The 23,226-nt window shown below is 46.2% G+C and overlaps 1 protein-coding gene and 1 long non-coding RNA gene across 2 annotated transcripts in view; one reads left to right on the top strand and one right to left on the bottom strand.

Annotated features, from left to right (window-relative positions):
* LOC101844513 (IQCJ-SCHIP1 readthrough transcript protein) overlaps positions 1-23,226 on the top strand; it is a 608,362-nt gene that overhangs the window by 456,992 nt on the left and 128,144 nt on the right. The window lies entirely within an intron of this gene.
* Positions 19,997-23,171, bottom strand: LOC121142477. Its single transcript, XR_005879531.1, has 2 exons — positions 22,648-23,171; positions 19,997-22,435 (listed from the first exon to the last, which is right to left on the bottom strand). It is a non-coding gene; the product is annotated as an uncharacterized LOC121142477 (long non-coding RNA).

Here is a 23,226-nt window from a genome sequence, read left to right as displayed (position 1 = left end):
TAAAATCAACTAACAGAACTTTTGAAGACCTAAATACTTGCTAGCAGAGAGTGCGTCTAGGAAAAGCTGCAATGCTCTTATTTGGCACTGGGATTTTATTGATAGCCTAAAGAGAAGGGGGTGTGGCAGAGGGGGAAAATACTTGATGGTCTTTTTATCTCCTGTCCCAAGCCTTTTAACCAAGGCCATTCGTCAGCTACAGTCAAAAGAGAAATCCGCCCAGGAATTTAAAAAGAGATGGTGTTGCAGGGTGCGGGGTCGCCTTGCCTCCTTGCTCAGGCAGGGGTTATCTATCCATCACTCTGAGGTCGGTTTCTGTGCAGTGCTTGGTGGTGGGAAAGTTTAAAATTGGATTAAAATTCCTTACATATTCCATGTCTTGCAAAAATATTCATATATCTGAGTAGTCACTGAAGAACTTATTATTAAGTAATAAGTGCCCCGAGCACTTGTTGGTGCTTCTGGAAGACTCTGTGGGGGAAGATTTTGTTTTTTGTCAACAGGACCTCCTCCGTGCAAGGGCTTCTCTCGCCTGGCTTCTGATCTGAGGCAAAGTCTGACCCTGACTTGCTATACTGAGCTACTCACAAATACTACTATCCAACCAGAAAGTTCATAGTCACAGCATAGGCAAGATCTGAGCTTATGGGTCCAGTTCTGTTTCAGTCCCTACCTAGCTGACACCAAGAGGTGTCAGGTACACTGCAGGCCTGGGGATTTGAATTCAGCCCCTGGATCCCACAAGGTGGCAGGAGAGAACTGGCTGCCGAGGGGTGTCCATGACTTCCACGGGCACCATGACGCAAGAGCATCCACACACACCTACACACTAAAACGTATGCATACATACACGTGTATATACTGCTCTCAATATGCATGCAGCCAAGAAAAGCAAAATCCCATTTCCCCCAGAGCTGGGAAATCTCTTCGGGGTATACACTGTGATCTTTAGTTAAGTACATCAAGGCATTTTAAAAGTAAGGCTTCTTAAGTGCTCACACAGCGACCTTCAGTCACACACCAGCTGCATGACTTCACAAGGCCATTTGTTTGAAGCATGCCCGGTTTCCTCTCTACTAGCACGTGGGTGGGAAGGGACTTTCCAACGGCACGGAAAGACCATTGGAAATGAGCATGTCTGGGACACATTTCCAGCCCTTCCACTTATTCTGTGGCTGCAAGCACATTCCCTAGGTAGTATGCACTTCAGTGTCCTTGTTGGCAAAGTAAATGAGTAACTCATTTCTTCTTTTCTGCCCTCAACCTGAAGAAATACTTCATCCCTGGAGGAGGAAACAAGGTTTGGAAGCAGAAACCAGCTCTGTAGCATGAGTTTAGAACCTACACTGAGTTCATTTCCCTCCTCCTAGCCCCCTTTAAGCAAGGACACCCAGCTCCCTGGGAACTCCATCCCTCATTATTAACCAGACTTGTAGTGGGCATTGTTCTTAAAGCAAGCTCACTTTCACTTAACTCTGTGCTCTGAGACAAAAGACAGTTGATGTTTTCCTTTGTTATGAAACATCCCGTGTACTTGAAGAGCAACCATACACCATCTTAGCATCTCTATAGAAGTAGTTCACCCCAACAAAAAGCATTATGAGGGAACTTTTTTGTTACTATACAGCACACGCGCGTGTCAACAACAGCAGTTGCCGCCATCCTATTCAATCTCTTCACACACTCACATCCGTTTTCCTTCATTGTTGTCACTGTGCAGGCCGCTTTGAGAGCGGGAGTGTCTTACTGTCACAGGGATGTATATGACATACTTCTATGCAGAAAGCAGTCTCTCTGCCATCACCCACCAACCACTCTCACAGCCAGTCTCCAGTTCTGGACTAACAACTTTCCCATCAAGAGGCTGGGTTTAGATTCATTGGATTGAGAATTTAAATCGGATGTGAGTCTTCCTTTGTGTGTCTGGGTTTCAGTTTATGCACATAACAGATAATAATGGTACCTGAGCACACAGCTGGGGGACTCAGAAACATGGCTGGTGTAGGTGGCCCTGTCCCCTGTGTCCCAATGCCTAGCAGTTCCAACACAATTGCTGTAGCTCACTCACTCATAAAACAGTGGTCCTGGGGGCTCAGCTGGTAAGAGTGCATTTGCTGTGAAGCCAAAAGAACCCCAGTGCAATACCCAGCACTCATAGACAACTCTGTCTTCCCCATATTGATATTGAAAAGCAGGGACAGGCACCTGGCTGGCCAGCTTCTGGCTCAGTGGGAGATCCTGTCATAAAAAATAAGGTGGAAAGCAACTGAGTCAGACACCCAACCAATGTCTGCTTCTGACTTCTGCATGCACACACACCTAAAAACACGTGTGCTCATACACCACATACACACACACACACACACACCACATATATGCACAAAATATCTCCTGACTTCTACATTCATACACATCTGAAAACACATGTGCTCATACACCACATACACACACACACACACACACAGCCCACACCATATATGCACAAAATATCTCCTGATTTCTGCATGGACACACACCTGAAAACACATGTGCTCATATACCACACACACACACACACACACACACACACACACACACACACACACGCACACACACAAACACCATATATGCACAAAAATGAAGTTTTAAAAACATGCTAGCCCTGGATCATCTGGCCCTTTGAAGTATTTACAAGTATAAGCATATTTCTAAGGATACATAAATGAAATTTTAAATTTTTTTAAGTTTTACTTTGTGTTAATGAATGTTTTATCTGCATTATATATGTGTACTGCATGCATGCCTGGTGCCTGTGGAGATAGGATGAGAATGTCAGATCTCCAGAAACAGGAGTTACAGATGGTTGCGAACAACCATGTGGGTGCCGGGAATCAAACCTCTGCAAGAGCAACAAGTGCTCTGAGTGACGGAGACGTCTCTCCGGCCCCCACAGGCTTAGTTTTAATTTAAAAAAAGTAGGAGTGAAGGCTGTAGATCTGTGAGTTGGGCTTCACAGCTGCTGGATCTCATGGACTTTAAACTGTTCTGTAAGGCCTTTAACCCATGGGAGTTGCTATGAGAAGAAAGCCTTGGAAGGAAGAGTAGAAGTGGTCCTATATTAGGAGGTGAACTTGGATAAGCTGATCTGAATCTCCTAAGACATCTTCGGCTACTTGCTTTGGCTTCAGCAGATGGCTTCAGTCATTCATGAAGCATCCAGGATGGGAAGCCTGAGGAGTCGTATTGACTAATATCTAGCCGTCAGCTAAAGCTGCACTCAGAACACACAAGAACAGTGGCAACTCCTCAGGGAAAGTACAGTTCTCTGTCTGTTACCTATCTGCCTTTGGGCTGCCTTGAGATGTTTTCTCTGCGCCTAGTCTTGTAATTCAAGCACACACTTGTCCAGTGTGCTCTGGGTCTGTACTTTCTGTTTGTGGCAAGTTGATATCTGCGAGTGGGAAATTGCCACTGGAGCAAGGCATGTGCACCTTGCCAAAGGCGTGTGCTTGGCAGGACTTCCTGGCTTCCTCTCTATTGACCATCACAGGGCGAGCAAACATTCCTCTCCCCATTTCTTCACATCTACTCCCACCTACTCCAACTGCCTTCTCTCTAGTGCAACAATTCTAGAAAGAGTTGGGGAAAATATTCCTTAAGATCGGGTGGTAGTCACATCCCTTGCATTAGTATATGTAGTTCTAGGCCGGGGTTGGGGGGGGCAGAGATAGGGGCTGTATCTCCAATCTCCTGTCATTCTGAAAGTCTGGGAGCCCCACTTTGGAAATAGATCCTGTAACCCAACACTAAATTTCAGCTTCAGTTCTCCCAGGCCCTACACCTATTCTGTTCTGGTGTGTGTGTGTGTGTGTGTGTGTGTGTGTGTGTGTGTGTGTGTGTGTGTGTGTGTTGTGTGTGATAGCCATCTCCTTGTTAAAAACAAAGAATAATCTTGGTATTGCCCAAGGAACACAGAACAAGGTGAAAATAGCTCAGCAAGGCAATTCTTTTTGTAAAAAGAGTGTGCCCAAGCCCAAACCAGTCTAGACAGCACCAGGGGCAAGATGCTGTTCCACCTTTTATCCCTGGTCAGGTGACAGCATCTCATCCCATTGGTGGGAGCTCAACTTCACAATGTGACAATGGGTACAAAGAGGAAGGGAGATGCTCAGGAAATGAGGACCATTTTCTCATGTCCTCACCAAGTATGCAGTACTGAATAGTGAACTCCAGTCATAACTGTGCAATTTGAAATTCTCCCAACAGGACTAATTAAATAGGCAAGTTCTCAGCAGTAACGAAAGGGAGATTTGATCCTCAAATCAGACGTGTCCACAAAGTTTTCTCCCTTTCTACTCATCTTGGACTAGATAGTTAATTTGTCTGTCAACTCATTTCATTGGTAGTAGATGCCTTGGGTGCGGAGTTGAGAAGTCACAGGTGGGCTCAGGGATTGTTGGGGTTTGTCGATTGACAAGCCATACCTTCGAGTGCTCAGGAACAGACTGCAACTGTGTCCTCTACATTCCAAGTCATCACATTGCGCCTTACTTTGCCGCTGGGTCTCTTCTCTTGCATCTCAGACACAGATAGGAAACACAAGCTCAGCTTTCATTTTATTTTGATGACTCCTCCATGAGGAACAACAAAGTTGACTTTCCCTCTCTAGCTCAGAAGGGAGAGTACCATTTTTTGAGAAGGCATAATAAACAGTAAAGAAAAATAACAAGCAACTGATTTGTAGGCAGTGGTCACCAATGTAGACATTCTGCTGTAATGTGAGGACAGGAGAGACACATTAATTATAGCCTTGTCTGCAGAAGGCTTCCACGGTGTCACAGCTGGTGGCCTTACCCTGAAACAACCCATTATTATTTAATAAGGAGGTAATGATATGCCCAGTTTAGTCACTCCCTCTATCATTAATAGGCAGTATGAGACATTTTCTTCTCAGTGTTTTATACAACAATGAACTCAATGCCTTTTTGCTTCATCTCAACATTTATTCATCTGGTTGATTGGATTTTTTGAGGGCATCTCCCTCTGTAACCCAGCCTCACCTGGATCTCTCTATGTAACCTGGAACACACTTGAACTCATAGTAATCATCCTGCCTCGGCTTCCTGTGTGCTGGGATTACAGGTGTGAACTACCATGGCCAGCTCATCTTAACACCTGGTATGAATAATAAAATGATATAGCTTAATGGTATCCATTATGTTCAGTCAAAAACATATCCCTAGGGGCCTGGAGAGATAGCTCAGCAGTTAAGAGCACTAGCTGCTGCTCTTCCAGAGGTCCTGAGTTCAATTCCCAGCAACCACATGTTGGCTCACAACCATCAATAGTGGGATCTGACCCCCCCTTCTGGCATAAATGTATATATGCAGATAGACATAAAATAGATAAATCTTAGAAAAAAAGTTATTTATGAACTGTGTCCCTAGGCACTAAAGATACAGCAGAAAGAAGACAGATTGTTCTCACAGGGTTTATATTCTAGAGGAGAAAAACAAACAATAAAAAAAACAAAGGAAGACGTTGTATGTAATACCTGTCGCAGAGTGGGAGGCTGTGCCCTGTAGAGAGAAGCCCTTTCCTTGCCAGCCGCTTTGGTTTTTCCCCACCAGTCGCCTGGGCTCTGCCGTATTGTAGTCCCCAAATAACACACAAGACACTATATTAATTATGAAGCTGTTGGTCTTGCTTGTTTCTTACTGGCTAGCTCTGACTTAAGTATTTATCCCATAATTGTTAATCTAAGTATTTCTCTTACCGGAGATAAGTTCCAAACTTCTTACCCCTATGGCAACTACATCTTGACTCCCTGTGTTTCTCCTACCCAGAGTCCTCCTGGACTCCTAGTCCCACCTATCTTGCTCCCCTATTGGCCAACAGTGCTTTATTGACATATACACAGGACTTCCCTATCAGTGCCCTCTTGCTTTCTATCCCTCTCTTTTTTCTTTTTTCCTTTCCTTTTGAAACAAGGTCTCTACATAGCCCAGGCTGGCCAACCTGGGCTTCAGCTCTCAAGAGGCTGAGGAAGAGAGTCATGAGTCTGAAGCCAGCCTGGGCTACACTAAACTATCTGCATTTAGGAGGCAGAGTCTGGTGCTGACTTTCCAGGCTACAATGCAGAAATGGTCTCTATTGAGCCAGGTGGTGGTGGTGCAGGCCTTTAATCCCAGCTCTTGGAAGGGAGAGGCAGGTAGACCTCTGAGTTCAAGGCCAGCCTGGTCTACAGAGTCACGTTCCAGGACAGACAGTGCTACACAGAGAAACATTGTCTCTAAAAAGAAAAAAAAGTGTGAATCAGACATGATGGCTCACATCTTTCATCCCTGTACTTGGGAGATAGGCAGATCTCTGTGAGCTTGAGGCTAGCCTTGTTACAAGTCCATGTCTCAGAAAAAAAATGTTTGGAAGCTCTTACCTGTGATCTCAGAAGAGGGATGAGGCTTGCTATGGGCTTTTAGCCAGCTAGGGACTACATACTAACTACATCTGAGTTCTAAGAATACTAAGGCTCCAGTGTGAGACCTAGGCTGAAATGAATGAATATGGTTAAAGAATGAACATGGTTACTTTGGCTGGTAAAATGGGAGGAGAACTGGAATGGCAGAGACCAAAGAACATGATTCAAAGGAAGTAATTCCAGTGGTCCAGCACAGAGATAATGGGGACCTGGATGAGGTGCACCGTGGGAAGGTGTCCAGAAGACCCTGCCTTCAAAAGGAAGGCTGCTGTCAGGGCCAGTGACACAAGGTCTATGATCCCAGCACGGTTGAAGCAGAGAAAGGTGGATCTCTGTGAGTTCCAGGCCAGCCAGGACTACACAGCGAGACTCTTTGTCAAACAAAAATAAGTCACTATAAACTGTTTCTCATGACGCCCTGAAGTTATCTCTTTTTCTGAGAGACTTTTCCATTTTGAAATCCAGACCTCCTGTACTCGTGCCCTGTCATCCACCTGCATTTCAAGACGTTCCTTCCTGAGAGAGAGAAGCATCAATTTGCTGCTAGCTTGTAGGGAGAAGTGAAGTCACTCATGCTCCTTGAACAACAATATATAATTTCCTGCCACAAAGGGTCAACAGCAAAGAGCCCACTTGTATCATTTTACAAAACCTGTGTCTAATCACATGAATAACAGGTACCAGGTTTTGCATTTATTCTGCTGAAAGGGTTACATCAAAATATCTTGAAGAGATTGCAGGTATTTTAGTGCTAATTTTACTACAGTACTAAAACCATGCAAATAGCTTCCAGGTGCATAAACTCTGTCTCTCCAACCCAGACAATTCAGCTCCCAGGACTTTAGAGGATCCCTACTGCCTCTCCTAGCTACAACTTCATATGTGGGTCTTCCCTACAAATGCTCTTATAGCTGAACACGTAGACAGGTCATGGCAGGAACTGCCTACCTTCCCTCTGCATCAGTGGTTTCAACCTTCCTAATGCCGTGACCCTCTAACATGGTTCCTCATGTTGTGGCAACCCCCAGCCATGCAATTATTTTGTTGTTACCTCCTAACTGTGATTTTCTACTGTTAGGAATCATAATGCAAATGTCTGATATGTGGGATGTATGTGATATGCGGCATATATCTGATATATGTGACCCCTGTGAAAGGGATCGTGACCCTCAATGGTCGGAGTCAGATGCTCACCAACTCTATCCTGCCCTCTACTTTCTGAATGAAACTGAATAGAAACAAGAAGAAAATAAGGCCACCACTGCCCAGGAACTAAAAAGCAACTAGGGAGAGGTGTAGCTCAATGGTACAGTATGCTCACTTAGTATGCATGAGGCCCTAGGTTCAACCCCTGACACCCTCACTTTTCAAAGCACAAATGTATTATAGCAGTCTATCATCTGCCCAACCACATTTCCCTACACTCAGGAGGCAGTTTGAAGCCAGCCTTCTCTACATAGTAAGTTCCAGGACAGCCAGGGCTATGCAGAAAGACCCTGTCTCAAAAAACACAAAACAAAGAAAACATAAAAAGCAGCTAGACTCTCCTATAGTAATAAAACCTCAAGAGAAAGCTGAGATGTACTTCAGTTGGTAGAATACATGCCTAGAATACAGAAAGTCTTGGGTTCCAACTCCAACATGTAATAACCTTTCTTGAGTCCCCAGCCCCCAAATCATGACATGACGTTACCGCTAGTTATGAATGCCAGGCCTTGGTTTAGGCTTGTCCCACCAGCTCTTATAACTTGTTTTGACCTGTTTCTCCTCATCTATGCTTTGCCTTGGGGATTTTTACCTTTCTTTTGTCCTGTATGTCCTACTGTGCTGTTTGCTCCATGTCTGTCTGGTCGGTGGCTGCCTGGTTGGCTGCCCCTGGGCATCTCCCTCTCTTTCTCCCTCATTCACTCTCCAGTCTAGATTTTTCTTCCTCCTTATTTTCTCGCCTGCCAGCCCCACCTATCCCTCCCAGCCTAGCTATTTGGCTGTTGAGCTTTTTATTAGACCAATCAGGTGCCTTAGGCAGGCAAGGTGAAACAACAACACATCCTTGCATAGTTAAACAAATGCGTCATAAACAAATGCAACATAAACAAATGCAACACATCCTTATATAGTTAAACAAATGCGTCATAAACAAATGCAACATAGACAAATTCAGCATAAACAAATGTGTCATAAACAAATGCAACATAAACAAATGTGTCATAAACAAATGCGTCATAAACAAATGCAACATAAGTACATCATAAACAAATGTGTCAACACATCTTTACATAGTTAAATATCCTCCTCCACAACAACAGCACCACATGAACTTAATGTGATGTTGTGCCATTTAATACCAGCACTGGGCCGGGTGTTGATGGAGCACGCCATTAATCCTAGCACTCGTGAGGCAGAGGCAGGCAGATCTCTGCAAGTTCGAGGCCAGCCTGGTGTACAGAGCAAGTTCCAAAACAATACAGAGAAACCCTGTCTCAAAAAAAAAAAAAAGCCCCAGCACTGGGGAGATAGAGGCAGGACGTTATTTGACTGTATAGTGAGTTCAAAAGAAAACAACAACAACAACAACAAAAGAGTTCTGTCATCTCCCCATATTGCCTGTGGCCCTACAGGAGGTGACACATCTCACTGCCTAGCCAAGAACAAAACAGTGGAGGGGGCATCTCACTTGGGCTTCAGAGAAAGCAAATACTTCACATGCAGAAATCCTGTCTCACTTAGTAGCTAATCACACAAAATTTGGATAAGGTCACCTTGGTTTTCAGAAACAAGATACTAAGAGTCCTTCCAGGACTGAGATGCCCAAGACTGGTGTACCTATCCTCTTGGGCTCCAGAAGCTTCTCACACACCAAACCAAGCCAGCTATCCTTCCGCTGCCCTTCCCCAGCATGACCCAGCTCCCTCTCCCTTCATGCCTCTCTTTTCTACCGTTCTCAGTGCCTGGAAAGGGCCTACTCTCTCCCTCCTGTCATTTGCATCAATCTCCAGCCCTTAACTGTGAGCCTGATACCCAGTCAACGTTCAGTAAATGTTTGCTGTTGAATGAAGGGACAGGGAGGGTGTGAAACTAGAAAATGAGCCCAATCGATCCAAAGCTATAAGACCGTTTTTGCTTAAAGCCATGCACTCCTATAGGATCTGAACTTCTTTGAGAAAGCAAGCCAGAGAGAAGGGAGCTTTTGATATTATAGCAATAATTTTTCAGATACCACAGTTTTAATACCCAGGTTTCCACCGAGATGCACATTTCACACAGGCATTAAAAAATAGTAGCCTTACCTAGCCTTTATGGAACGTTCGATATTTATAAAAGCTAGTAAAAGCTTACTAATAAAAATTTCCAGATTCCTTACTTAACTTTATACCTCTTCAAACTCTTCCTAGTCGGGAAAAACAAAACCAGCTTCTAAATTTGAGAGTTTGAAATGGCCTGCCTTCTTTGCATAAGCTTGGGGCCTTTTATTCACTGAAATACAGAACTGCAAGACTCACCACTGGAATTACTAAAGAACATAGTTCAAACTCCTGACCAACCTACTCAAGTTTCCAAAAATGGCAAGGCATTGCTGGTGTGTGAGCCAGGAGGCAAACCCAAGGTTCTAGGAGCTTGCACTTAAGTCTGAAATAGGACCTGTGGCAGACCTCTGTCTTAGATCAGGGATGCCTTGCACAAGAGTGTCCGGTCTCAGGAAAAGGTCAAGTGCAGCCATCTGTGCCACTGTCTTCCACAGAAAGGCTCTACACTGGGGGATGCTGCCACCCAGGGTTACTGAAGAGCCCTCAGAAGTGTGGAATCTCCAGTGGTATTCCCTCAGGACACCGCATGGATATTTCCTTAATCGTGTTGTTGAACTTGAGGCAGAATAGCGGCACCTACAACCTCATCACAGGGACGTGTTGTGGAGGGCTCATCCACCCATTTTCCTAAGCCATGTTTGCAACACGGGTGGCAAAGGTTTCAAACTCAAATATTTTTATTTTCTTGTTCAATTTGTAAAGAAGGAAGTTCCTTGGACAATTACTAATTCTACACTGGAAGTGAACCATGATACAAATGGAGGTTGAGTGGTATGCTGGCTGAATTTGTGTCAACTTGACGCAGGCTAGAGTTACCTGAAATGGGGAACCTCAACTGAATAGATGCCTCCATAAGATCTGGCTGTAGTGCATTTTCTTAATTAGTGATTGATGAGGGAGGGTCCAGCCCACTGTGAGTGGAGCCATGCCTGGGCTGGAGGTCCTGGATAAGAAAGCAGACATAACAACCAGAGGGAGCAAGAGAGGAAACAGCACCTCTCCGTGGCCTCCTCATCAGCTCCTGACTCTAGCTTCTTGCCCTGCTTGAATTCCTGTCCTAGCTTTCTTCAGGGACAAACTACAATGTGGAAATGTAAGCCAAATAAATTTCCCTTTCCACCTTAACTTTGGCCATGGTGTTTTCCACAGCAGTAGTAACCCTAACCAAGACAAATTTTTTGGTGCATTTGTGTGTTTGGTATGGGAGATTTGACCCAGGGACTTGAGCACCTAACAAGTGGTCTGCTATGAGTTGTGTCTCCAGCCATGTAGGTAGCTTTTTGAGACAAGATCTCATGTCGCCCATGTTGGTCTGGAACTCAGAATTGCCATCATATGTCTGTCTCTGTCTCTCTCTCCCAGTCTCTCTGTCTGTTTTGGTCTCTCTGTCTCTGTCTCTCTCTGTCTCTCTGTCTCTCTCTCTCTCACACACACACATACACAAATATAACATGCTGACTGGGAAATACTTTGTGGGGGTGGGAAACATTACATTTAATGGGAAATACTTTCCCTGCCTGCCCTGCTTGCTAGGGAGACTCAGCACACATTCTTTTCAGAGTGGGAAGGTTCAAGGACCACCCCCCCTCTCTAGAAGATGGTCTTCTTGTGCAAGGCAGCCCTTGGGTAGAAGCCTGGAGAGCATCAGAGCATGTAGAATGTGGCTGTGGTACAACCGAGCACCAGGTGAGCAGCCTGCCTTTGGCGGCCCTGCCTGGTGTCGCTCGAGTGTGCCAGCTCAATATTTCCTTGCATGCCACTCTTTGCATGCCCCAGATAGATCATTTTTTCTGACTCTGGGCTTAGCCAACTTCCCTGCATTTGGTTTCTCTGATCTTTCTGCTAAAATCAATCTCTTTTAATTATCTTCTGTTCCATTTCTTTGAACCCCTTCCAGTGGCTTCCATTTCTCAGGTGTTTAATACAGATTCTGGGTGAGGTTCCCGCTGAGTCAGGTAGAGGCAGCTGCTCGCCTCTTTAAGGAGTTAAGACAGTTTGCCAAAGCACCCGGCTGGGGAGCCACCAAGCCTGGAGGGTCCATCACGATGGCTTCTAAATGGCTGGCGCATTCCAGCTGGCACTTAACGTGCTTCCCACCCCACCCTCGGCTCTGGACTCTCTCCGTTCCGGCTTTCTTTCCTTCTAGTTTGATAGTTATTTCAATGATTATTTCTTTGATAGTGTAGTTTGTGCATTTAAAATGGAAATTCCTTTGATTTTTGCCCATATATTTAATTAGTTTAATTCATGTGATAGGGATTTGACAGATGAACATTATTTATGAATTATTCTGTTTTATCACTTGCCAGAAATGACTCCAAATAATGTTCATATTCTCTTATTTTTGAATTCTACTATAGAGTAGAATTGGCCTCTGTGTTGATTTTTGTTTAATTAGCTACAGAGCACGATTTGTGCTTCTTCGATTGTGATAGTTTGGGGGGAAGAGATGAAAAATTGGTGTCTTAAAATGGTCCTGTTATCTGGAACTTGCTTCCAAATAACCCAGTGAGTGAGGGAGATGGGAGGCTCTGGGGAGTAAGATTACAAGGGAGTTGAGGTTGTCAGAAGAGCTATAGGGGACTCATCCTCCTCCTCAATTATTCAAGTGCTACCAGTGTTTCCATATTCAAAAGAGGGTTTTAAACGGACTTTGTTGTTTTTCCTTTTTTTTTTTTTTTTTTAGTTGGTGGTGTGGATGCTGAGACAGGGTTTCTTTGGAGCCTCTCCTGGAACTCACACCGTAGACCAGGCTGGCCTCAACTCACACCGTAGACCAGGCTGGCCTCAAACTCACACCGTAGACCAGGCTGTCCTGGAACTCACACCGTAGACGACCAGGCTGGCCTCAAACTCAGAGATTCACCTGCCTCTGCCCACCAAACGCTGGGATTAAAGGCATGAGCCACCACATCTGGCATGAGATTGTTTTAAGGAGCAGAAGTAGGCTGAAACCAGAGACTTTACCAATGTCCTCTGCTGTCCCCTCCTTGGTCACTTCAGCAACTTTTGTTTACTTCAAGATTTAACTCAAGCATCTCTTTCTTTTGACGGGTTTTCTTAACTTCCCACATGAGTTTGATCCTTCTGGCATCCATCTTTTGCATAACACTCTTCATATGCTTTCCCTGAAGATTTGGAGCCCCGATTGTGACCTCTGGCATCCTTGTTGACCGTAATTGCTGGCATCCCCTTTCCCTCCTGGTTCCCGAGCATTTTGACCTTTTTCAGTTCTCTCTCCAGAACCCACAGCCTGACACATAGGTATCTGCATAAATAAACAAAATACAAAGAAGAATGCACAAATGCATACTATGTTACCTCCTTGAGGCAACTGCTCTCCATGCCCAACCTTTTAGAGTCCCTCGCCAGCTACCTGATGACCCAGCTGTCAACCAGTTGCCCCCGCCTCGGCTAAACCCTTCCCGTTTGCTGTTTCAACAGGATGGCCATGTTCTACAGTGTGACACACACTCACTTTTGATGCTCTCAGACACATGTCTGATGAAATGGCTAGAAAACCCTTTGAGCTGTCCACCCACGTCCTCACATAAGCTCAGAGTTAGTGTGGGTTAAACTAAAAGCAGGCAGATTGTGTCACTGATGTGAATTCTTACCTTGCTCAGTAATAATCCAGCCAGGGAGCCAGTGTCGATGCACCTGCTTAGTGTATTGTGTCTCTCAAGTGCTGTGTTTGTGTATATAAGGTTTAATAATGTTGCTTATGTAAACCTGGCTATATTTCATCAAGCGTAATGTGCTACGAATATGTAAAGCCCGTCATCATTTTAGGTGCCATTAGTAATAGGACTGGGGCTGGAGAGATGGCTCAGGGGTGAAGACCACTGGCCGCTCTTCCCAAGGACCTCAGCTCAGATCCCAGCATCCCCTTGGAGAAGCTCAGAAGCGCCTGTAACTCCAGCTCTGGGGAAACAACACCATCATCCCGGGAGCCCCCGTATTCACACACTTACCCACCCCATTTGCCACCCCGCATACATGTAATTTTTAAAGAACAGAAGTGGTTTTGGGGGGTGTGCCCCAAGGGTGGAGAATTTGTCTAGTGTGCTTTAGGCCTTACTTAGACTTAGTCCCCAGCAGTGACTCACATTTCTGTTATTTATCTGTCAATCATAATAGCAAGGGGTGTGGCTCAGTAGTAGATCTGATTTGAGCACTGTAATAATAACAACTGCAAGATGCCATTGACTGCAAGATACCTACTAATTTCTAAAGTATGACTTAAAATCGGTGGAACACAGAATATGCACACACTTCTCCTTAGCAAAGGGATATTTGTACTCTATTGATGGTAGTGATATAAAGTTTTCCTTTTGAGTGAGTTTAATTTTAAAATGAGCCAATTTAAAGTAAAACACAATACAGATTTAGATGTAGTTTGTTATACCCAAATCTCAGGGACCCCCCCCCAAAGACCACCATGGGGACCAAAACCATATGCAAAAGCGAAGAGTCCTTATTCAAGCTGAGCTTGGACCCTCCTCCTGTCCAAAGCATCGACTGAGAGCATAGAGTGCCCAGGCCAGGTGGGGTAGGGTTTGTTTTTTTTAATCATAGTAGAGGTTGAGGGTGAGAGGATTTTCAGGTTGCAAGACCTGACTGGCTGACACTTGCCTGGGGTGTCTCGGTGAAGGGGGAGTAGGTGCATACTGGGCTCAGGGACATCCGGTGATCTCATCTCATCTAACAGTTGGGCTGTTTGGAGTGTCGGGATGTTTTGATGGTTTGGACGGTCCGTTCCTGGGTGGTGCCCGGATTATCTCAGTTTTTGCAGTCTTTCCTGGAACCAGGTATTGCCTTAGGGTAATCTGAAACTCAGGCCTCTATTTGAGCTTGTCATGGCTGGGACCTGTAGACCCCAGAAGTGGTACCCAGGTCTTGGCCTAACTGCTGTTTGGCTGCATTTGCTTCAGAGCACCAACGCTCTCCATGGAGCACGAGAGAAGGGATTGGGTCTAGGTTGAGGAGTGCAACTACACAAAGGAAGGCCCATATAGCAGACTCATTACATGTTCTAGAACAATCCATACTTGCCTCTATTTAAATAAAAGCATACTCAGAGATTTGCTTCCATTCTCTATCAAGGAGGGGGAAGTGTCGCTGCTTTTTAAATTTTAATTATTTATTAAAGAAAATTGGCTAACAAAACATTTGGCTTCTGGGATTATCAAATCATGTCATGGTCTGCTCCCATTTTCTATAATAGATTTGCCACTTAGATTTTGAGGGACTTCTATCAAAACACATTTCATTGGGAAAGTGCCACAGCGGGCAGTTTCCTGCTCCTGGCATAAGAAAAGCGAGCATGTGGGAACTGCAGTTTGCACTAGGACTCTGCAGCACTAGCTGGCTTTGTACTTCTCATCCTTGTAGCTCGTATCCTGGACTCAGCTAGGCCTCCAGCTACTGGGCACGGGGGCAGCATTTCCAAAAGAATCCCTCGCTTAATCTGCACTTGTGAGTCATTAGTCATGCTCACAAGTCATACTGACCCTGTTGCATGCACATAGCCGGCTTCAGTAAGCTCCACTGTGAAAATTATAACCTGGGTGTAACTGAAAGAGCAATGGAATCTCCATATCCTAATGAAGGCATTCTTTGTATCAGCAGATATTCACATAATATTGTGCATCCGTGAACCTGCTACAGTATGGTAAAACGTAAAGGTCCCAGAAAATTATACATGGGCCATTGGCTACTAGTGTAATTTTAATATATAATCAGTGACAATTAGCAATGTCGATAATGTGTCTGAAGCTATTCTTGCTCACTGGTACTAATGAAACTAGAATTAGTTCTAGATAGCAATGCCAGTTCAACGCTGTCTCCTCAAAGTCCTTTATGTTTCTGGATTCGCTTGTGGAATAATTTTATAAGGAATGTTTTCTGATATTTTTAAAAGCCATCAGCATCATACACTAAAATTTAAAAGTTACACATAGAAAAATAAATGTATAAGAATACCGAAGTTGAGGACCTTTTCTCCAAGCAGATACACTGGTCAAAAGTCAGATAAAAGGAGGGGAGGAGGGGTCGAGTGGGCTGGGGGTGGATCCCCAGGTGAAGAGCTTGCCAAACAAGCATGAGGACCTGAGTCCAGACCCCCAGTACCCACAGTGTGTGCCCAGACTGCTTGGGGGAGGGGTGGGAAATGGGCAGATCCCAGGGTTTCAGGGGCCAGCCTGTCAGGACAGTGAGCTAGCCCCAGTGCAGGAGGTGCAGAGTAATAGAAGGTACTGGAAGCTGACCACTGGTCTCCATATATGCATGCACAGACCAGTGCACCCACACACACACACACACACACACACACACCATACGTATGTAGCTGATTTATTTTGTCTTACTGTCTTTTTGTTGTTGTTGTTGTTGATGATAGGGTCTCACTAGGTAGCCCTGGCTATCCTGGAACTCACTATGTAGACCAGGCTGGCCTCGGACTCATAGAGATCAGCCTGCCTCTGCCACCTAAGCGCTGGTATTAAAGGAGTGTGCCAGCGCCACCACCACGCCGGGCCTTTGTCTTAGTGCCTCAGTGTCAGGTTCTCAAGGGTTTGGGTGCAGATGCTTTGCTGAGAGACAGCACAGGAGGAGACACTACGCAGGATGTGTAATCGGAAACTCCACTCACGGCCTGACAGAGGCACAGAGTAAACCCAGACTGGAGGAGCTGGGGATCCTGTGGCCAAGCATAGCAGCTGGGCAGCAGGTGCCCAGGCCTACCTGGAGCAAAGATAGTTCCGACTCCTTTGGTGGTGTGGCTGGAGGGGAAAGAGTGGCTTCCGTGCTTGTACGATGAACGGCTGAGTTCAGAACGCTTTGCAAAGGTTCAGCGGTTCCTCTCGTGACCTCCACTGAAATTTTTTTCTTTACCCTTTCCTTTAGGATTTAGCCCAGAAAGTTAAAATGCCAAATCCTTGATAATTTTTCATAGAATCAATTTCCCATTAGAAATGCATAAGCTTTTAAGACACTGCTCTTTCTGACCTTTTCTGCTTAGTGTGCTTCCCGTAGAAAACACAGAGTCGAGTTCCCTCACTCTAGGCTGGTTCTCCTTCTCTTTCTTTTTGTACTAGGGAACAAACCCAGAGCTTCATGGATGCTGTTATCTGACTCACTGAAGATCCATGTGTCTTCAGTCCATGCTTTCTATTACATTTTAATCTTTATTTATTTTTCATGTTCATGGGCGTTTTGTCAGCGTTTATAGCTGTGTACCACAAATGTGCAGTGCTCCTGCAGACCAGAAGAGGGCACCAGATCCCCTGGCACTGGTGTTACATATGGTTGTGAATCACTGTGTGCTAAGACTCAAGCCCAGGTCCTCTTAACTACTAAGACTTCCCTGCACCCCTCTACTATCTTATTAATAAAAGTAGCTGTAGCCAGGCATGGTGGTGCATGCATTTAATCCCAGCAATCAGACGGAAGACTTGGATCTCTGTGAGTTTGAGGCCAGCCGGTTCTACATAGAGAGTTCCAGACCTGCCAGAGTTAACAGTGAGGCCTTGTCTCACAACAAAAGAAATAACTGCGCCTTTCTCTATGAAGTTTATGAATTCATCAATCACTCCACACATTAACAGTCTGTCAGATATTTTCTATAGTTTTTAAATTACTACACGGTCTTTATTGAGTCGTTTTTGTTGGGATATTTGGGAGCTTATTTAAACTAAGTGGATTTCAATTTACCAAGCAATGCCATCAAACATGCATACCTTCTTCTGAAATTTTGGGTGGATTTGGATAAAATGAACCTCTTTCCCAAAGTTCACTAAGCCTTGACAATTACCTTCTAGCTGGGCTGGGACGCTTTGGAGAGTGAAAACTTAGTGCTGACCATTAGGGCAAGATAATGGGAATGGAGCAGGACCACCCACACTGGTCTCCTAAAATGCTAGTTCTTCTCTGACTTCACAAACAAATTCTGGGGGCCTAGTGCTAAGAACTAAAGTTCAAGTGGCGCCCCCGTGACATGGGAAGAAGCGACCGCTCTGGTTGTGAGTTTGAGACCGCATGCCTTAGGCCAGGCCGTGTGTCTCACTGATGCAGTGACGCGCCCTGGCCCTGCCTGTTGCCGTAGTGGTCACGCACTCCATGTGTTTGCCTGCTTCTTGCAGACACCTGAGTCACAGCGCATGAAGCTTCAGCAGTTCCCAGGCTCAGGCAATTTCATACGGTTCCCTTTCACAGCGTGCCATTGGGCCAGAGGGCTGCAGGGACTGCCTTGTCTGTGAATGCAGAGCCGTTCAGAGCCAGTGCCAATGCTCTTGGCAAACTTCCTTCCTGCTTTACAAGCTGTGTCCACTGTCTGTGTCATTGGCAAGGCCAGCAGACAAGTGGCATCAGGAAGTGACAAGAACAGAGTTCTCACCCCCCTGAGCCTCCTGAAGAGATGCTCTTGGGCATGCTCAAGACAGAGAAACACAAGGCACCAGGCCTTGCAGCAGCTTATCTTGTCTGGGGTCAAATGACACAGGCTTCTGTGCCTCACTTAGGATGCTGCTGTGTGCCCTTGGAGTGAATGCACCTACAGCCTTCCCAGTTTGTCCTGAATTACACTTCCCAGCGAAGCTCAAAACACTAGCTCAGGGTAGCTTCCAGACTTACTCTTTCAATGGCTGAGGGCTTTAAGACTGTGGAAGATGATGGCAGAAAATTTCTGCAAAAATAAAGTTCTTTCCTTTAAAAGAAGTATAGCAAGTTCCCGCTCCTGTTCTCCTCAAAAGAGAGTAAAATTGCTACTAACGGACCCCAGCAGGGCCTCTGGGTACTGTTCTACATATTGTGTGATGCCCATTCCCAGAGGGTGCCATTGACATCACCATATGTGAATAGTGCCAAATGGTCCCACCAACAGGGACCTATGTGCGGGAGGGGGGGGGCTGATAAACATCTTTACGGGTCTTTTCTCTGATAAAGATACTGTCTTTGCTGAGCTTAGCCTTTTTTTGTTTTGTTTTGTTTTGCTCAGAAATGCCTACAAACCATGCAGGGTAATCTTCATCATAAATACACACTGTCTCCATTTCTGTAAGATCAAAACATTTGTCAGTCTAGGAGTCCTGGGGTCAGATTTGGAAAACACGTCACTGGATCTATTTTGTAAACACAATTTGGTCGATATGTGCTTTTAACTTATTGTATTTTTGTTCACATTATTTGTGTGCAGTGAGGGGGTGTGCTGTGATGTACGTGTGGAGGTGAGAGGACTTTATGAAATTGTTTCTCTCCGTCCACTCTACGTGTGTTTAAGGAGCAAACACACATTGTCAGGTTTAGGTAACAAGTCCCTACATGTGCTGAGCCATCTCTTGCTGGCCCAAGAGGAGAGTTTCAAATGAATGTTTCTATTAAAGCATAGATATACTGAGGACCCATCTCCAAAATGTACACAGATAGGCTAGTAAGTGGAAACCCAAGAGGCTTTGCCTGCCTAGCAGACACACCCTGGATTAATTCAGGAAATGAAATTGGTATCTTTCGATAAGGCGATAAAAAGACTGAGAGACGTTTTTTTCTTTCCTTTTTTGGCATGGCATCTCCCGTCTTTCCTAGATGAGAGCCATGGGATCTGTAGACTGGACGAACCTCATTTACTCCTGACAGTTAACCAATCCCTGCTATTTGCCAAAGGCCCTCAACATGCAGTCCACACTCTTTCATCTGCAAGCTGAGGTCATAAAGCTGTTTAGAGACCGGCTGGAAACAAGGCCCAGCTGCTCTACATCTAGGACATTTCACCCTACAGAGCTGCTCAAAATCCCCACAGCTACGCACAGGTGAAGAAACAGCAGAATGTCTGCGTCCTGTGTGTGACTTGCATGAAATCCACGTAATTAAGAGGAAACACAAACCCTTTGCCAGTCAACTCGACTACCATACATGCCACAGTGTAAAGGAAAAGAAGCTTCCACACCAGGCTAATCACTTAAGAATTACCGTGGACATTTTACAAGCAACCCTTTCCCTCCCTACTCCGTGCTCCTTTTGACTCATGTCAATCATATCCTGGCTCAGATGCTGTCCCCACTAATTAAAATCCTGGAAACCGACGAACCCTGAGGGGTGTGACCATCACAGCCCCACTGTTGAGTATGAATACTGTTCTTATCCCTGACAAGTGAATACTCCAAGCTGACCTTGGATGGCTTATTTCCTTAAAGGATTTGTTTTGGAGATAGGGGAGGAACTTAACACACATGACCAACAGTAACATTATTTATTTATTTATTCATTCATTCATTCATTTGAGTGTTTTGCCAGTATGTATGTGTGGCTTGGAGGCCTGAAATGGGTGTCTGGAGTTAAAGAGATTGTGAGCTACCATGTGGATGCTGGAAATGGAACCCATGGTCTCTGCAAGAGCAGCAAATACTCTTAACCACTGAGCCATCTCTCCACCCCTATACTCCTCTGTTTACAACTTGATCTCCTAATTTGCTGACGATTGCTGAATTTAGAGGAGGCCAAGCTCCCACCGCTGGAGGGCCAGAGCCTCTCTCACCACCACCCCGTTTCAGATGGTTTCTGGGAGGAACTCAGGCCTCTGGCATGCCAGAGCAGCCTTTCACCCAGGGAACAGCATCTCTAGCACCCAGAATGGGACTTTCCGAAGCGTTTCATGAAACCTTCACGGATGTGTGGCCCGGGTTTTCACGTAAAATGTAATTCTTGCTACGAGGCACTTTGAGAAACTGCGCGATTAAACAGCGACAATGGCAGTGTGCATCACACTGCAGTGAATGACCCGCTGAACAGGAAGAGTCGAACCATCCAGGGGGAAGTGACATGGTGACCGAGACTCAGGATAAATAAAAATTATCCAAAAAAGTCAGAAATCATGCAGTTTTGATAGTCAGGGAGAGATCCACACTCTCAGGAAGGCTACTCTTGGCTGCATAGTGGGGCGGGGGGGGGGGTGCAAGGGCAGTGGATGTTCCAAAGAGATTGACTCTTCTTCTAGGCAAAGTTGACAACCCTGGACTGGTGGGGAGGGTTCTGGTCATCTCTGATGTCTAAGAAAGCCTCCCAAAAGAGGAAAACAAGACTTTCCAATCACCCCACAAGCCATCTCTCCATCCTGCGAACTTGCTGCTAACTATTGCAGCCTTGAAGCTGCCAGGCCTTCCTTTCCCAAGTGGGCGGGTTCTCGGCGGGGGTGAGGGGGCAGACTGGAGAAGGATGGTCTCTGGCTGGCCAAGCATGAAGAGCAGAGAAAGGAAACTGGGTACTTCCATCTGATCCAGATTATCTGGTCAGAAAACCATGTGAAAGTAATTCCAAGATGTTTATAGCTGGCTTTGAAATACCAAGCGTTTTTGGCAATGCACTTACCTTGCCAAATGTTTCTTTCAGGTTTTATTTTACATTTCCTGGTCACAGTCATTTGAGCAGCTGGGAGTAAGTGTTCCAGCTGTGTGGTGGGCAGCTGCAGAGGCCTTACTGTTGAAAAGCTGGACTGTCACTGTAATGCTCACGTCACCCCCACCGATCAGTATCTGTCCACTTGCGTCTGCCACAGAGCAGGTAGCCTGTGTATGTGTGTACTGTATGATGTGTGCACACATGTGCACGCAGGTGAACTTGCCTGTGTAGGAACGTGTGAGGCCAGAGGCTGACATCAGCATGACTTCCTCCACCTACTTCCTATTTATTTTTCTATTTGTTTGTTGTTTGAGACAGGGTCTCTCTCTCTGAACCAGGGCTTGCAGTTTGGGGTAGCCCGGCTCTCACTATCCGGGACCTGAATGTGTCCACCCACAACCCCAGCATGCTGGGATACAGTCAGCACCCAGATGCTGGCTGTTACAGATAGGGCTTCTCCCCCTGAGCTGTCCTCCAGCCTGCTAGGTAGGGTTTTGGTTTTTTGATCTCAGCTTTGTCACATTACAAGGTGATCTTTTCCCAGGCACCCATGCACATCCCAGAATGAATACAGGACCTCCTTCCTCCACACCCCCCAGTCAGTGGCAGCCAGCACTCCACTATAACTTCACAGCAAACCATATTTGGGCACGAAGCGGGCTGTTTGCAGATGTTAGTGTGAATTGTATTTTAAGTCATAACCAGTTCCCCTTGACTGAAGAGCTGGCCAGACCAAAGGCCTCTCTCCCTGTTACTCACAGGATCCTTGCTTCCAGACAAGTTAAAAGATTTGCTTATATTTCCTGGCCAGGCACTTACCTAAGGAGAGGAAGTCACCCAGACAAAGGGTCTCTGCACCAAGTCCCCACCAGAGCCTCCAAGGCCAGGGTGCCAGCCACTCCCTACCAAAGAATCCCAAGCATGCCTCTGTTCCCCCATTCCTTAGGTGCCAAGCAACGGTGGGGGTTTGGTCCAGACTAGCCCTGCTGGTATAAATTAGTTATAGCCCTGATTCTGGAAGTCAGGGGAAGCTGGTTTTCTCCTTTCCATTGTAGAGTTAAGCATTCTTCTATCTTCACTGCAGAGGAGGGCATTTCCTAATTCACTTCTTACAGGGTAAGGCTGTTCAGAGCAAATTCTTAGTCCTTAAAAGGTATTCTGCAGCCCATCCACATTTTCCAAGCAAATATTTTCACATCAACCCTCTTCCTAAAGAGAACGGTTGCCAAGCACAGGTAGCCCGTGTGTGGTTCTGGAAAATTCCCATTTTCTTTGATTCAATTTCCTGAAGAAGAAGAAAAAAAAAATCAAAGAAGCAAAGCCAGCCCGTGTGCCAGGGGTACCACCACTCAGGACCGCCCTACCTTCTCCTTTACTCTCTTCTGGATCCCTTTGATCGGAAGGGATATTTGACCCCCACCTTCAGAATGGGTCTCCCACCCCACTTCCCGACCTCCACGTCAGATAACACCCCCGGCCCCCCGTAGCGGTACATACACCTCGCTGAGGTCATCCTCAGTGCCGCTGGGAAGGGGAAGGGAACGTGAGCAAAAGCAACAGGTTCCACCCACTGCCTGAACTTGGAAGTGGAACCCAGGGCGCGGTGAAGGGAGAGGAAGCGGCAAGGGGAAGGTGCGAAAGAAACCATGGGCTTGGCCGCTGGGCATCGGTCACTTGAGCTCCCAAACGACTTGTGTGTTTGCTTGCGGAGGTGACAGGAGGCCCTTTCCAGGGTCACTTGGGGACTTCCGCGTGGACTGGGCGGCATCGGGCCCGCGCGGCCCTCCAGGAGGCTTCGTCCGGGTAAAGAACCTAGCGAAGAGGCCTTGGGGTGCGTCCACGCATACAGCACCCTATTCAGCACCCTCTCCGGGGCGCGGATCGGTCGGCCAGCCGAACGCCCCTAGTCCCCGCCCGCCGCCCTCCGGCCTTTCCGAGCTCTCCCAGCCGGCCTCTAGCTCAGCCTCCGGCGGGGAAAACCGGGAGAGCGGACAGCGCCGCACCCCGCAGCCTCTGGGCATGCTCCGTGGCGGGACCGGCTCTGTCGCCGCCGCCGCCTGGAGGGCGCGTCTTCCC

This window comes from Mesocricetus auratus, unplaced genomic scaffold, assembly GCF_017639785.1.
Source record: "Mesocricetus auratus isolate SY011 unplaced genomic scaffold, BCM_Maur_2.0 Super-Scaffold_100009, whole genome shotgun sequence".
Classification (NCBI taxonomy): Eukaryota; Metazoa; Chordata; class Mammalia; order Rodentia; family Cricetidae; genus Mesocricetus; species Mesocricetus auratus.
Note: the sequence above shows the minus strand (reverse complement) of the source record. Positions and strands in the feature narration are given on the sequence as shown.